This window comes from Hyperoodon ampullatus (genome assembly GCF_949752795.1).
Source record: "Hyperoodon ampullatus genome assembly, chromosome: 11".
Classification (NCBI taxonomy): Eukaryota; Metazoa; Chordata; class Mammalia; order Artiodactyla; family Ziphiidae; genus Hyperoodon; species Hyperoodon ampullatus.
In genome coordinates this window covers 33,347,689-33,364,819 of record NC_136924.1, presented here as the reverse complement: position 1 = coordinate 33,364,819, position 17,131 = coordinate 33,347,689, and the positions used below count along the sequence as shown (strand labels likewise).

The window sequence follows — 17,131 nt, the reverse complement described above, 5'->3', positions numbered from 1 at the left end:
GTTGCTCTGCGACACGTGGGATCTTCCCGGACCAGGGCTTGAACCCGTGTTCCCTCCACTGGCAGGTGGATTCTTAACCACTGCACCACCATGTTCCCGCTATCTTAGTTTTAAAAGGTGATTTCAAAGTATCTGTGATAGATCCTTTCCCGTTGTTGTCTTAAGTGGGAAGTAATGAGTACTGTAGTATGAACCCAGACTTTCTAGAAAGATTCTACAGATTGGTCCTTAATTGATTTGAACCAGATCTTCTGTCTTAATCCTTCCTTCTTCCTCCTTCCCTTCATTTTGTTTTTAATACATGCAGTCGGTGGAAGTATTTTATTTTATTTTATTTTTTCTAAATTGGTTTTCTTTTTTTAAATTTTTAAATTTAATTTCATTTATTTTTTTATACAGCAGGTTCCCCTTCAGTTTTAATAGTTTGTATAAGTAATATAAAAAATAGTTTTTAAAAAAGTGGTGTGATATACAGTGTTGGATATTACATTAGTAAAATAATCATATCTAAAAGTGTGTTTTTTATTTGATATTCGTATTTTGTTTTGGCTAAGGTGACTGAAGGGAACTTACTCTGGAGGTAATAAAGAACAAAAAATTTTAACTTGGAGACTGATGATCAAATGGAAGGTGTGAATCCTTATGCCTTTTCACAAAATAATTTTCAAAGAGTGGTAATGCAAAAAAAGCTAATCATATTAACCAAGGAAAGATCTCTTAAGTTGTTTTTTTAAAAAAATTGTTTTAATTGGAGTATAGTTGATTTACAGTGTTGTTAGTTTCAGGTGTACAGCACAGTGATTCAGCCATATATGTGTGTGTGTGTGTGTGTGTGTGTATTCTTTTTCAGCTTCTTTTCCCTTATAGGTTATTACAAAATATTGAGTACAGTTCCCTATGCTATATTACATTTTAATTTCTAATAGTGCTTACCAAAGCAAAAAACTTTAGTTAACATATTTAAGAAACGTGAGTGATAAATAGAAGGCTGTTACAAGGCAGTGTCTGCATACTGCTTTTGTCCTCTGATGCGGGCAACTATGTGTCTAGTGAACACAAAGAATACATTGTAAAGTCCATAATGTTTTGGTAACTCCACAGGAAGAAGCATATGATACAATAATTATAAACATTAGGCATAATCATTTTGTGGTGTTCTGGGTGACATCAAAGTATAAAAATGCTGGCTGATGTAGTTAGATTATTCTTGATTTCAGGGGTAAGTAGTTTTATTTTGAGATAATTGTAGATTCACTGCATATTTTTGATGGGATTTTGACATAGGTAAACACCCGTGACACACTCAAGGTAATGAATATATTCATAACACTCCCCGAAGTTTTTTTCCTTATCATTTTGCCACATTTGCTTTACTGTTCTTTCCTCTTTTCTATATTTTTATGAACATTTTGAGAATAAATTTTTTTTTTTTTTTGTGGTACGCGGGCCTCTCACTGTTGTGGCCTCTCCCGTTGCGGAGCACAGGCTCCGGATGCACAGGCTCAGCAGCCATGGCTCACGGGCCCAGCCGCTCCGCGGCATATGGGATCCTCCCAGACCGGGGCACAAACCCGTATCCCCTGCATCGGCAGGCGGACTCTCAACCACTGCGCCACCAGGGAGGCCCGAGAATAAATTTTTTAAATATGTATTTGTATGTATGTGTGGGTATGTGTATACATGCATATATATCATGTTCCCTTAGTCCCAAATACTTCCATACTTATTTTCTAAAAACAAGGGCAGTCTCTTATAGAACCAGAGTACATTATCAAAACCAGGGCTTTTAATATGGGTATTATCATCTCATCTGCAGCCCACATTCCAATTTGCCAGTTGTCCCAATAATGTCCTTTATAGCAACAGATACATTTTTTCCATTAAAATTTTCGTGTTCAGATAATTGTAGATTTGCATGGAGCTGTAAAAAGTAGTACAGAGAGAGCCCAGGTACCCCCTTTGCCCGGTTTCCCCCAGTGGTGACGTCTTGCAAAACTCTAGTACAGCATCGCAACCAGCAAGTTGACAGTGATGCTCTCAAGATTCAGAACGTTTCCGTCACTGCAAGGATTCTTTCTAGTTGTTTATTTATAGCCACAGGCACCTCCCACCTGCTCCTACTTCTCCTTAACTCTTGGCAACCATTCATCTGTTTTCCGTTTCTGTAATTTTGTCATTTTAAGAATGTTATATAAATGGAATCATATGGCATATGACTTTTGGGGATTACATTTCAAAACTAAGCATAATTCTCTGGAGATTCATCCTGGTTGTTGCATGTAACAATCATCCGTTCCTTTTTATTACTTAGTAGTATTCTGTGGTTTGGATGTGTCACAGTTTGTTTAAAAATTCACACATTGAAAGATATTTGGGTTGTTTCTGGTTTTTGCCCATAATGAATAAAATTGCTGTAAACATTTGTGTATAGATTTTTATGTGAACCTTTCTCTGGACTAAATGCCCATGAGTGCAATTGCTAGATCCTATGGTAATTGCATCTTTACTTTCTTAGGAAACAGCTAAACTGTTTTTGCAGAGTGGCTGTACTGTTTTACATTCCCACCAGCAATGTATGAGTTATTCAGTTTTTCTACATCCTCACCAGTATTTAATGTTGTCACTTTCTTTTAAAGCTATTCTGATAGATATGTAGTGGCATCTCATTATAGTTTTAATTTGCATTTCCCTAATGTCTAGTGATTAACATCTTTCCATGCGCTCATTTACTATTTGTATATCCTCCTTGGTGGTATCAGTGTCTTTTGCCTATGTTCTCATTGGATTGTTTATTTCTTTACTGTTGAGTTTTGAGGGTTCTTTCTGTATTCTAGTTGCTAGTCCTTTGTTGTATTTGCAAATATTTTCTCCCACCCTATGGCTTGTCTTTTCCTTATCTTTTCCTTTGTTTCTTTTACAGAAGGATTTATCAGTTTTTCCTTTTATGAGTCATGTTGCTGGTGTCAAGTCTAAGAACTCTTTGCTTAGCCCTAGGTCCTGAAGATTTTCCTCTGTGTTTTTTGTTTTCAAGTTTTACAGTTTTGTGGAGATGCATATATGGGCTCCCTGCCTCTCCTTCTTTAGTATTACTTGGGCAGGGATGTTGGGATGCCTGGTTATGGCCTGGTGAGGGCGGAAGTCTCAGCTCCCCACTTGGCCTTTGCTGCCGTGGGTGGGAGTGAGGTGCGGGTATGGCTGGACTAGAGCAGTCTAAAGTTTTCTGTCTTGCTAGGGTGGCCCTTTCCATGTTCTTTGGTTGCAGAGAGCATGCTTTTGTACAGGCCTTTTGTCTGAACCCATTGGCACTTCGGGTTCTTTAGCTCCAAGTTTGAGCTATAGAAGGCATAAAGGAAACCCAGGGAACTCACCACTGTGTTCTGAGGTCCCAGTCCAGTTTGCTTTCTTCTCTCCACCTTTAAGAGTCTTCTTATGTTTGTTTAGTATATAAAATGTCTAGGGTCTTAAATTGTACTTAGTGGGAGGAATAGGGATGAGGTATGTACTCCTTCCAGGAAGCAGAAGTCGCTAGTTTTGTTTTATGTTAATTGATAGTATTTCTGTCAAAGAGAAACATGTGTATAAATATAAATGTTCCAAGAGAAATAAATGGTACATGTACTATCTTCCAAACTTTCTGTGTTACTTTTTTTTTTTTTTTTTGGAATTAAAATTCTACAAGTCATAGGGCTCCATAGATTTTCAGGAAATAGATACTTATCTAATTATGCTATTTGAATAGAACCTTCATGGTATCTTTTCTGGTATATAGCCCCCCCCCCCCAATTTTTTTTTATTTTTACCTTTGATTTATGGCAAGTTTTAAAAACTTACCCCTGAACTAGACTTTTGAGAAAATTTTCTCAAAATATACTGTTTTTCTGGCCATTATTAAAATGTAATTATCAGTTTGTAACATATTTGGTTCCAGCTGGGTCTCTGTCTCTTCTAATTTATCCCCAGCGCATGTCTATCTTAGACACGCTGGCTGCAGTTTGATAGCCATTGTGTGGCATGTTGTTGCTTATTGTGTCAGCAGTTTTAATTTGTTTCCCTGAATTTGCAATTATTCATGTCATGGTCACCTTTTTAAAGTTAAAGAACTACACATTTACAAAGTTATTACAGTTCCACAGTCCTTTATCTGAAACCCTTGGAGTCAGATATCTATTTTAATTTGGAATCTTAGATTTTAGAAAGGAAAAGCAGTACATATGCTCTCTGTTAGGGTAACACCCCTAGCTGGGCATGGACAACACCTAGTAATCGCACCCATTCATACATTTACAGCTAAATGTTTTTTAATATTCACACCAGTTATGGTGTTTGGGTCCCATTTTATCACCAAATGAGTCCCCTCTTCCACCACCACAAAATTAGGTGGCAGGGGTAGGGGGAGGGAGAAGAAAGAAGGAAATAGTTTTCCAAGCTTTTTGGACTTCGGATTTATACATAAGGGATATTGGCCCTGTGGAGATAGGACCTCAGCAAGCCAAGTTAGAGTAAAGGCTGCTATCTTTAGGCCTAAATTCCCCACTGTTTAACTGCTGAGGTGGTGCTCTAGGCCTGGATTTGCTAACTGTGATTGTTTCCAATATGAAAACAAAAGCAGCTCTTGGTTTAATCCTGTTATATGGTGTTGATCTTAAAAATCATTGGATTCATGTTAGGATTTTGAGTTTAATCCTGTAAAGATCAGACTAACTTTCATCTTATTTATCCTAAATCCCTCTTTAATCTTGTTAATTATGCCAGGCCATTTTCCCCAAGGGCTAGGGTAAAATATCTATATTGTATATATTCATATAGTTGTTTTTCCAGAGATCTCTCTCTACCAGCCCCCTCTGTCTCAAAAAGAAGATCACTTTTCTCACACAGAACTAGAGAGCCACCCATACTTCCCCGGAATAACATTAGTATTGCAAGGATGACATTAGTTCTGTATTCGTACACCTAAGATTAAAGTGGGTCTTGGCAAGGCCTCCTGAGAGGGAATCTAGTCTTCATCTCAGATTTCCTGAGGAGGCATATGGCACTCTTCCGAAAGGGGATATAATTTGAGTTTAGAGGCTCTTAGGATATATTAGTTGGATTGATTGTAATTGAGACACCACTCCCCTGTAGTAGAATAGGAAATCAATTCTTAAGTTTTGACCTTCACATTGAAATTGCACCATATGCCATAGGAGAAGAAAGTACATGTTTGGTCTTGGATCTCCTTGCTTCCACTTTGCAGAATATAACTGCTTTAGACCTTGTGCTCTCTGTTTCTTTCTTTCTTTTTTTTTTTTTAAAGGATAATTGTCAATGACCGTCCTCTACAAGGCAATCAAAATAATAGATCCCAGCTAACCATAAATTTTTTTTTCTTATCTCTACTTTTAGGGGTGGGAAGTTTTGTAACTGGATCAAAAGTGTTACTGATTGATTCAGGAACTAGTAACCTACTGTATACCAAATGATCCTTCTTGAGGCCCCACGTGGTTACTGTTCTCCCTCTAATTGTCGGGTGGCTGTTGCTGTTGTTGGCTGCCTAACAGCTGGAGTACCCAGTGCTGTGCCTTACACTCGTAGCACGCGGCGCCTTTATGACATGGGCACAAGCCTGGTAGACTCTGTTAGTCTTCCTCTGCTTATTTCACTTATGACAATTCTACAAGGATTCCTAGACATAAAAGGTATAACAAACCATTGCATTATGAATTAAAACTGACTTTAGGGCTATTGATATATTCAGCTATACTTTATTTTTCAGTGAAATGGGTACAAAGTCTTTTTAATGCGTGTATGTTTATGAATGTTTACTTTGCTATATACTTAAAAGGAAATTAAAGGATCTTCTTTGCAAAAACGAGAGATGAGTCTTCCTTACTGGAAATACTGTAATGCTGACATTGCGACTGTGAGAAGTGGAAAGAAGTTGTTACCAGGATCTAATTATAAGAATTGGAAAAATATGGGGTTAAGAAACTCACTGTCGGTGATGGAGTGATTGTGTATCTGGATGCTTTGCCAGAAGTGAGGAGGGGCAACTGTGATTTTTAATTCGCTTTGGGGGGAAGCTCCATATCAGGGCTTCACATTCAGTGAAGCAGCCCCTTTATCATAAAGAGAATTTTAATTAAAGAATGTTCTTGCATCATAAGCAGAGTAAGCGACAGCTGGCTACACTGGGCGTTTATCTCCTTCAAACCACATTACCAGTAATTGCTGTATTAAATCAAAGTCAGAAGAGATTATAGGTCTGAATCAAGCCAAGGGGCTGGTGCCAACCCAAGGATTCCCACACTGCTGCATTGCTGCTGTCAGAGCCCTGTTCCTATCCCCAGTAGGGACGAGTGTCAGGTAATGCCTGACAGTTCATCTATAAGGCATGAGCATGATGAACACAATCCAAGAAGAGAGGCAGTTACACGTTCAAGACTTTGTGGCCTCGCCTTTTGGTTAGCTTTTCGTTTTGAACAGGAGAGTACGGTTTCTCATTGTGTTTCGGTACTACTAGACAGAATGTGTTACCTGCCTTGCACTTGAGGAGATTTGCTTTGGGATAAAAATCACTTGTACTTTCTCTGCTGTTTTACTTACTAATATTCCCTTCTTGATCAAGCATGGTCTCCTCACTTTGAGTAATTCCTTCAAGAGAAATGTATTGCCCTACACTGCCTATGCTTAGGAGCTCCCCCTTCCTCCTTCTGACACAATTATGTAGCTCTTTATATACTTTCTGCTTCCTATTGAGGCCACTTATTCCTCAGATAATTGATCTGGCTTCATAAATCAGGTAATTCTGAATCTCCTTTAAATGCCCTTCTTAAATTATTGGAGATGATGATGATGACAATGATAATAACAGTAACTATAATATAATATTTGCTATATGCCAGGCATTCATATGTTAACTGATGTAATCATCACATCCACCCTATGAGGTAGGTAATTCTTTTTCCAGATGAAGGACCTGAGGCAGAGTTGTTAAATAACTTTTCCAAAGTTACACAGCTAGAACTACAATTTAAGTCCCAGTGGTTTGTTTTCAGAACCCTGGACTCTGAATCACACAGTGTGTTGCTTGTGTAGACCAATCAGACCTAATACCCAACACTCTGCTGGGTATTAGGAATATTTTAAGGAGTAAGATAGATTCTATTGTGCCTGCCCTCCTGGAGTGGGAGAGGCAGAAATAATATGTATGACAAGTTAGAAAGGATATGTACAAGTGCTAAGAGTGTATGTAGCAGGGGTCTAACCTAGACTAATCCAAAATAATTTTCAGAAAAACTTGCCTTTTTGCTTCTGCTTATATCTCATACCACTATACCCATAATCTTCCTTTTGATAAGATTTTTTCTGTAATGTTTTAGGGCATACTGGGGATTTTCTCCTACATCCCCTTACCAGTCCGCACACCCCCTACAAAGAAAATAACTAGCCCTCTGCAAATTCATTGTAGTAAATAGGACAGGAATTCATTTAATTTTTAAACAGCTCTACTGAAGTATAATTGATATATAATAAACTGCAAACATGTAAAGCTTCGAATTTAAGTTTTGACATATGTATACACGTATGAAATCATCACCACAACCATGATAATAAATATATTACTCATCTCCAAAAGTTTTCTTGTGCCCCTTTGTAATCCTTCCAATTCCCACCCACTCCCCGCACATTTCCAAGCAACCACTGGTCTGCTTTCTGACACTATAGATCAGTTTTCATTTTCTATTATTTTATAAAAATGGGATCATATAATAAATACTCATTTTTACCTGGCTTCTTTCACTCATTGTAGTTATTTTGAGATTCATCGATGTTATTTCATATACCAGTGGTTCATTTATTTTTATTGCCAAGTAACAGTCCATTGTGGATATACCACAATTTATTCATCATTTATCTGTTCATGGACATTTTCAGTTTTAGGCCATGACACATAAAGCTGTTATGAGTATTCATGTACAAGTCTTTATATGGATATATGTTTTCATTTCTCTTGGGTAAATGGAATGCATGGATCATATGGTAGTTGTATAGTTAACTTTTTCAGAAATTGCTAAACTGTTTCCACATTGGCTGTACCATTTTACATTCCTGCCAGCAGTATTTGAGACTTTCTGTTCCTCCATAGCCTTGTCAGCACTTGGTATTGCAGTCTTTTTCATTTTAGTCATTCTAATAGGCAGGTAGTGGTATTGTTGTGGTTTTAATTTCCTAATAAGTAGTGATATTGAGCATCTTTTCAAGGGTCTATTTAGCATCCCTGTATATTTTTGTTCGAGTGTCCAGATCTTTTGCCCATTTTTTAAAAAAATGGATTACATGTTTTCTTATGGTTGAGCTTGGAGAGTTCTTATGTATTCTGGATACCCTTTACCAGATAATATGCTTTGCAAATGTTTTCTGTCAGTTACAGCTTGTCTTTTTATTTTCCTCACAGTGTCCTTTGAAGAGCAGAGTTTTTAATGAAGTCCAATTTATTAATTTGCTCTTTTATGAATTGTGCTTTTGGTATCATATCTTAGAAATCTTTGCCTAATCCAAGGTCGCAGAGGTTTTCTATTTGAATCTTTATAGTTTCATGTTTTACATTTTTAGGTCTATGCTGCTTTTTTTTTTTTTTTGCGGTACATGGGCCTCTCACTGTTGTGGCCACTCCCGTTGTGGAGCACAGGCTCCGGATGCGTAGGCTCAGCGGCCATGGCTCACGGGCCCAGCCGCTCTGCGGCATATGGGATCTTCCCGGACCGGGACACGAACTTGCGTCCCCTGCATCGGCAGGCGGACTCTCAACCACTGTGCCACCAGGGAAGCCCCCTATGGTTCATTTTGAGTTAAATTTTGTATATGGCATAAAGTATGGATCTAGGTTCATTTTTGTTGCATGTGGATATCCAGTTTTTCTGGTACCATTTGTTGAAAAGACTATTCTTTCTCCACTAAGTTGCCTTTGCACCTGTGGATCTATTTTTGGATCTTCTATTCTGTTGCATTGATCTATTTTTCTATCTTGACACCAATACCGCACTGTCTTATAGGAATGTGAGTATTAGGGGATTCAGTAGACTTCAGAAGAGTGGTAATGAGGTATGCTATACCTCAGATAATAGCATTTGCTTTTAGCACATACTAGAAAAAAGATAGTCGTAATCTTCAAAAACCTATTTTTGAATAGTGGAATGAAGTGGAGAAAAATACTATGTTCATGGGCTGGAAGACTCGATATTCTTAGGATAGTAATTCTCCCCAAACTGATCTATAGATTCAGTGTAATCCCAATCAAAATACAAGCAAGATTTTTATAGAAATTAATAAGCTGATTCTAAAATTCATGTGGAAATGCCATGGACCTAGAAGAGCCAAAACAACTTTGAAAAAGACAAACGAAGCTGGAGGACTAACACAGCCAGATTTCAAGCTCCAATAATTAAGATAGTGTGGTGTTGGTGCCAATATTAAGATATACCGTTTAATGTTATGCAATGAGATTGTGTCTGTTAGGTTTTGTGGCATGACAAACCTCCCCAAAACTTAATGGCTTAAAACAATGTTAATCATTTATTTGCTCACAGTTCTGTGGGTCAGGAATTTGGGTGAGTCTCCTAGTATGGGGAGGCTGGGCTCGAGTGGTCTAGGATGACCTCACTTTCATGTCTGGTAGTTGGCAAGCTAATTAATTGGTTGGGAGGCGCAACTGGAACAGCTCATCCCTCTTCCGCTTGGTTTCTTACCCTTCACAGTTCTTCACATGGTTGGCTCAGGGTTCCAGAGAGGAGCAGGAGAGGGCTAGTCCCTGTGGACAGGCACCTGTCAAGCCTCTGCTTGTGTCACATTTGCTGATATCCCAATGGCCAATGCAAGTCACAAAGCTAAGACAAAATTCAAGAAGTGGAGAGAAAATTTCACGTCTTGATGGGAGGCTGTGAAATATTGTGACCATTTTTGTAATCTACCACAGAGATATTATGAGTTAGTTGAGATGAAACTTTCTGTGGAGGGTAAAAGTCTCTGTAAGATAATTATGTGGAATCACTTGTAGACATATTTCTCTAACAGTATGAGAATATTTACAGTTATTTTCTGTATGTAAAGGTTATATCTTTACCCTTATCTTTTTTTTTTTTTTTTGCCATATGCGGGCCTCTCACTGTTGTGGCCTCTCCCGTTGTGGAGCACAGGCTCCGGACGTGCAGGCTCAGCGGCCATGGCTCACGGGCCCAGCCGCTCCGTGGCATGTGGGATCTTCCCGGACCGGGACACCAAACCCATGTCCCCTGCATCGGCAGGCGGACTCTCAACCACTGCGCCACCAGGGAAGCCCTACCCTTATCTTTTATGTACTATCTATCTTTGCAGATTTAAAGTGAATGTCTATTGTCTTATGATTTATGGATACATTTTACCTTAGTAATACTGATATAGAATGAAAGCATAATGAAAGACTCTTCTAACAAAAATGCTAACTCCTGGCTTCAGAGACTGTATGCCATGCCTGTCACTCCAAATAGAAGAATACATTTCAGCCATAGCATGGCACCCCTGTTATTACGCATACTTCCTTTTGTACCATGTGTCACACAAAGGAGTGTTTCTGTACTTCACCGTGATTTGCTCTTCTCTGGCAGATATAATTTAAAGCATTTCCACTGGTGTAGAAAATTCAACAATTCTCACAGTACCTTAGAACCAGTGGAAGTCTTATATGAATATTTTTGAACAGGTGTTTGACTTTGTTGCATATATTTACCCACCTGCCTTTCTGTAAGCACCCTAAGTATGGCTTTGCTTATGCCATGCTGGTTTGTGCCTTTGGAATGCTGTCCCACTACCTCAAAGCTTCCCACCATCAACCCCAATCCATCTGGAAAACTCTTACTAGCTTTCCACAATGCATTTCCAGCATTAACTGCTTGTGAGCTATTCCTGGGCTCCTCCACCCTCGGAAATTAGATGGCAGCAGTGGTGGCTGCAGCAGCAGTTGCCTCTTTATTTTCCTCCCAAGCCATGTTGTGATAGGTATGGCATTTATCACATGGTGTTTTGGTACTTACTATTTTCTGCTTTCTCTCCCCTATTGTCAGCTCTTTGAGAGCTTTTTCTATTCCTAGGACTTCATACAGTGCTAGAGGCATCTTGGTTGAATGAATGAAGGTTAACTGAAGGAACAAATAAGAGATGGTCTGTGCATGGTGATTAATTCATTTACCTCTGATTTGTATGTTCAAGTAATAAAATGCAGACCCTCCCTTTTCATATACTGATGGGCATATCTGTGTAAAAGGTACTGGCTTAATTCTTTGAGAGAAATACCAAGATGAACTGACAGGTCCTACCCCTAACGAAATCATCCAATTAAAAAAGTATGCCTAAAAATGTAAGACACAGAAGCAAAAAACAAAACAAAAGTCCACCTTGATAGAGGCAGCAGTGGGTAGTTGAATGTATCAATAATTATTTTTGTATTTACTTGCCACTTGGAAGACCAAGAAGTAGCCCAAGGTAGAAAGTTTTATTAAAGTAGGCATCGTGTCTATTTTTCATTCTGATGATGAATTTATCAATTTTGCTGCCATCTTTTTACTGATATTACTGAAACAGCTCTCTCTCAAAATTTCTCTTGGTCTCCTACTTGCTAAATTGAATCATCTTTTCTAAATTCTCATTCTCTTTAACCTTTCTGTATCTCTACTCGACATTGTTATATACTCATCTCTGGTATCAGTTTATGAAATACTTTCCCTAGTGCAAGGGACACAGGATAGTAAAGAAAAGTAGAAGAAAGGAACACATGTCCTCTGTGTCCTGGCTTTTGTGAATAGTACACAATCCTGCTTAATCTTTTTATCCTTTGTTGCTATTTCTGCCTTCTAGGAGTGAGTATTCCTTAAGGTTCTATTTTCAGCTCTTTGCCTTGTATCAACTGTTGTCTCTTTCCCTCTTCCCTCCATCCCTCCTTCCTTCTCCTCTCCCTCCCTACCTCCTCTCTCTTTCCCTTCCTCCCTCTTTCTCCCTCTCTTTCCTTTTTTGAAGTACGTGGTTGATGCTCAGTACAGGTTGTGGACTAAATCATTGCAGCCTTACTGTTCCTCCCAAACTCCTCTTGGATCTTCATTTCTAACCCTGACCTCTCTTCCGGGGCTGCCACCTACAACTCTGAGTACTTGTTAGACATTTTCTATTGGACCTGCCACAACTTCAAACCAGTTCATGCTTCTGACTTCTCTCTTTTAGCAGTGTTACCCTTATTTGGCCAGTCAGCTAGACTTAGAACCTCAATGTTATATTTAATTTCCTTCTCCCTTATACCCTTTTTCTGAAGTCTCCAGTTTCTGTGGATGCTTTCCTTGTAATGTCTCCTACATCTATTCCTTCTTTATTTCTACTGTTAACTTGTGGGTTTTGCATTAATAATCTGTAGACTGTTATAACAGTAGCCCCTGGGACTTCGCTGGTGGTCCAGTGGTTAAGACTCCATGCTTCCAGTGCTTCCACTGCGGGGGCACGGGTTCGATCCCTGTTTGGGGAACTAAGACCCCACATGCCACGTGGCACACTCAAAAAAATTAGAAAGAAACCAAACAGTAGCCCCTAATTGGCCTCCCCACCTTCTGATTGTTCCCTTTTCCATTCTTCCTGCAGCCACCACAGGCCATTTTCATAAAATGTTATTTTTGTAGCACTGTTTTCCTCTCAAACACTCTTTAAAGATAAGGTCTGAAATACATAGCCTGATGGCCTAGGTCCTCCACAATGACCCAGACCTACTCTTCTTGTCATTTGCCACTATTCACTCACAGTCAGGTAGACTGGTCACACTGATCCCTATGTAAGTCTTACCTATTTCTAACTACATTACTTTGCCTACATATACATCTTTCTTGATCTCAGCCCCTCCATCCTCATCTGTCTATCTTAAACTCTATCTCTTTTTGAACTTCTGTGTTATCCCAGTTCACAGCAATCTTTGGAACCTTTTCAGATTACTGCTAAAATCAATTTTATACCTTAGAACAGAGGTCTTTGCAATCTTTGCCAAAGCATTCTATCCCGAAGCCTAACTAGTATCTTTGAACACTCTTGGTAGGATTGTGGCGTAGGCAGAAGGGAAAGAAAAGGAGAGAAGAAAACAAGAATGAGAGAGTAGAAAAGAGAAGAATCTCAAATATTTTCTGATTATCCAGTACTGGGTAAGTCTTGAGATCCCTAGGGTTGTAAATGGTACAAATTATACTACAGTGTCACCAACTGTGTCCTCTGGCATGAGACTGATATGGTAGTCTGTCTACTTTATCATAAACAAAACTTAAATTTCATAAATCTCAAGATAATTTCTAGGTATCTCACTCTTAAATATCACTAGGTCTCTTTCTCTCTGATATCATTGCATTCTGTTTAACAGACATGTTCTAGGTGTGCCAAGTGTTGAAACTTATGGTCTGAATGTCTCTGCTAATGAGATATATAGAAATATATGAAGGGCCATTTTCTATATTCATGTTTCTAATTGATCAATATACAAAAATTTTAATACTGTAAAAGCATTCGTAATACTGCATAGTGTATACTTTTTCAAATGGTGTAATTTGGAATTGTCAGCAAGTAACTCTGAGCTTATTGTGGAGAATTGGTTTTTTTATTTCTGGAATTTTTATTTGAATGAATATAATAGTATTTAAAATTTAAAGGAAATACCTAGTCTGTTCCCTCTGAGGGTGGGGATCACTTAGTAGTAATTTGTGTTGAAAATGTTCACATATTTTTGTTTCTATTTTTAAAATCTCTTTGAAAATGGGAAAAAATATTGAAACAATGTGGAACTTCTGACCCATGCGTAGAATGGGTCAGAAGAACTTCTGTCCCTCATGCGTAGAATCTCTGTTGGTAAGTAAGGCTACAATAGCCTGCAGAAAGACTGTATGTCAGGAAAGGAGACCCTAACATTTGTAATTTGTAACATTTGTAATTTGATCTTTTGTAGTATGCTGTCTTTTGGGTGAAAGGTTCGTCTTTTTTTCTATAAGTGTTATTTAGAATATTAGTTTCACTAAATTAGTGGTCTTAAATTATAACAATAAAAAATTTTACAGAAAGAGCTAAGTAAAAGACAAGAAGAAGTACAAGGAGTTATAACTCACATATTGAATTATTTTGCCATTTTTCTGAAGGGCTTATTATTTAAACTAGATCTGGGTACTGATTGCTTATTGTCTAAATCCTCCAGTATTAAATGAGAGTTTATATTTATGCCATCGTGTTAGGTAAAGCAAATGTGATAATATAGAGGCTGAGAGAGTATTACTGATTTTTAAAATACTGGTATTCAAAGTAAAATCTGTTTTGATTCCCTTCAACTTATAAAAAGATAAGTTATAGGAACAGTGAATGCTAATTTAAATATATTTGACAAATTAGAAGTTTATCTCTAAAGAAATAAATGAAAATCACTATCCCACCCCCTAGAGGTGTTGGTTTTGTCTTATGCCTATAATATGTATGTGTGTCAATGTGTGTGTGTATAAATATGTACTATATATGGCATATATTGGTGTGCATGTCAACCAGTAAGTTATATATATGTGTATAAATATATAACATATGCAACTTACATGTGAGACATGTAAAGCTTATAAATTACATATATAATTTATTGATTAACATACATGCAGACACATATGTGCATTTACAAATATGAAATTACACCCTAACCATTATTCAACAGTATAATTTTTTTCACTTAATAATGTTTCAGTCACATCTTTTCACCATGTATGTATAGATCTATCCTCAAGAAGAATTTAAAGCTCCAGAGATTGATGAGGCCCTCAATAACATATTTGGGGACCACTTTCAGGCTGAAATTAGAACAGTTGTTCTAGAATTTGAGTTACAGTCTATCATCTTAAATACAACACAGTTTGGGAAAATTCCATCTTCTGTGATTAATTAATCGGATATTGAACTGAGTTAACTCATGAAGGTTAAGTTTGTCAGCCTCACGGCCCTGTATGGTTTATAAGTATCATTATTTCCCAGCCTTTATATCAAGAGAATCTTGATATCAGTCATATCAAGAAGATGTAATAGTGATTAAGATGCTAGTTTATAAGTATGTGTGTGGCCAGTACCACTGTACTGCTGGACATGAAATGAAGTAGAGGGAAGGTGGGAGGGCAGAGCGTACAGGAGGAAGAAGGATTGGAGAATGATTTCATTAGAAGGGAAAATTTAGTATAAGTTTTTATTATAGAAACATCCCTATTGTTATTTCTTTATTACCGTTTTAATAACTATATAGCGGACAAGTAGAATGTATATTATAGGCCCTTAAGGTATCAGATCAAAAATTTTATAAGGCTCAATCTCTGTTAAGAATTGACACAGCAGCGTCTCATAGTTTTAGTGGTGAGAAAGTGACACTATGGAAGTGTCCATTAAGAGCAGCTTTTTAAAAATGTTACTTCCTGGGTGAGAAGTTGCCCACAGTGTGTAATGTTGAACTGTAGCATTGTCTTGCCTTTTGGTTTTACCTGTGTACTGATCTATTCTCCCATAAACTGCAAATTCCTTGACAACAGGACTGTGCCTGTTCATTCCTCCAGTGCTCAGCACAATACCTTGTGTATAATAGATCAATAAATTTTTAAAATTATACTGAACTGATTTATTGTTGTCCCTCATGTGTAATACACATAGAATCAGGACCAGCAATCTGAAGATAATCTAGTACATTGCAGTAGTCTGCCTAATCTCCCAGAACCGATTTAAGGTAAATACTTAACCAAGAGATCTATCTTAAATGTACTAATAAGGCCATTCTGACTCTTAAAAGACAATTTCTCCTGAACAATACTAAAATAAATTGCGATGACCATAAAAGGAGAAAAATTGCCCTGGGGGTGGTGGAGTGGGCATGGTAAGAGTTAGACTCTTACAAATGCAAATAATCCTCATGGGTTAATCTTACTAAAACATGTTATAATATTACTGGCTCTCCAAGATTAGGGAGATCAGAGTCCCTGAAACTAATTTAGAATTACTTATCATTTTGAACTTTTGAATGTTTGCCCCAAGTAGGAGATTTCTTAGGAATGATAGTTATAAATGGTGTGTCTCTCTTACTGAGCATTTATCTTTACTTTCTGCTCACTCGAAGTCCTGTTTGCTGAGAATTACTTAGCAGTTCTCTGGTTTTAGATGGGCCATTTAGGCTCTGAAAGCCAGCTCTTTAACCTGCCCTGCATTGTCAGACTGACCTAACACCTGTCTGTGTTTGTTACTGCTTTCAGTATCTGTTATAGAAATATGTGTGCACATGCATGTTTGTATATAGTGGCAGGGTGGGTATAGCAGCTTCCTAAAAGGGGAGAAGCAGCTGGCTTTTCCGAAGAGACCTTTCCACCCCCATCTTTTTGCAAGCAGCCGGAGTTAATCCTTCCATGTTTGATTGGAACAGCTGAGAGAGTCTCTGGCATATCTGAAGGTCTCCAGTGGACTCATGTTGCCTCAGAGTTGGGGCCACCTTCCTCTTTTCTAGTGCTGATCCTGCCAGCTGTCCTAGCTTCTATTAAAGCACAGCAGAGGAGGTGTTAAATGATACAAAAACATACAGTGTCATGAAAGAGCTCCTTTTACTGCATGTAACAGTGTGACTTCATTTCTCTCCCATTCCTTTCCACGCAGAAGGATTGTATACTGTTAATCCTAACACCTGTCTGTGCCGGAGACAGTAAGAAGGGTGTGTGTGTTCGTGTGTGTGTGTGTGTGTACACGTACGTGCGCACGCGTGCGCGAGGTCCCGCCCAAGAAGAAATAGAGAATACCAGTCCCATCTGCCTTTCCACGTCCTGGATTGGGAGTGTTCCCTCTGACGTACTTAAAGCCTAGAATATATATATATCACTTTGGATCCTGGATACCTTGTGCTTCCTACCGTTTTTGGTGCCACTTTAAGGAGCCCGCGATCCCTTCCTCGGCTGTCATTCTCTACCTCTTGTGTTTCTGGAGGAGTTGTCAGCTTAAAACCAGCAGTAACAGCAAATCTCTAATGTAGTTTTCAGTCTGTAGCTAGTAACTCCATTGGAGCTTTTTGTTTTCCCTGAAAAACAGCCATTTCTTCTGTGTAGTGTTGAGTCTTATT

The 17,131-nt window shown here is 38.2% G+C and overlaps 1 protein-coding gene across 23 annotated transcripts in view; it reads left to right on the top strand.

Annotated features, from left to right (window-relative positions):
• Positions 1-17,131, top strand: part of RBFOX2 (RNA binding fox-1 homolog 2) — a gene marked incomplete at its 5' end in the record, with an annotated part of 259,263 nt that overhangs the window by 147,315 nt on the left and 94,817 nt on the right. The window lies entirely within an intron of this gene.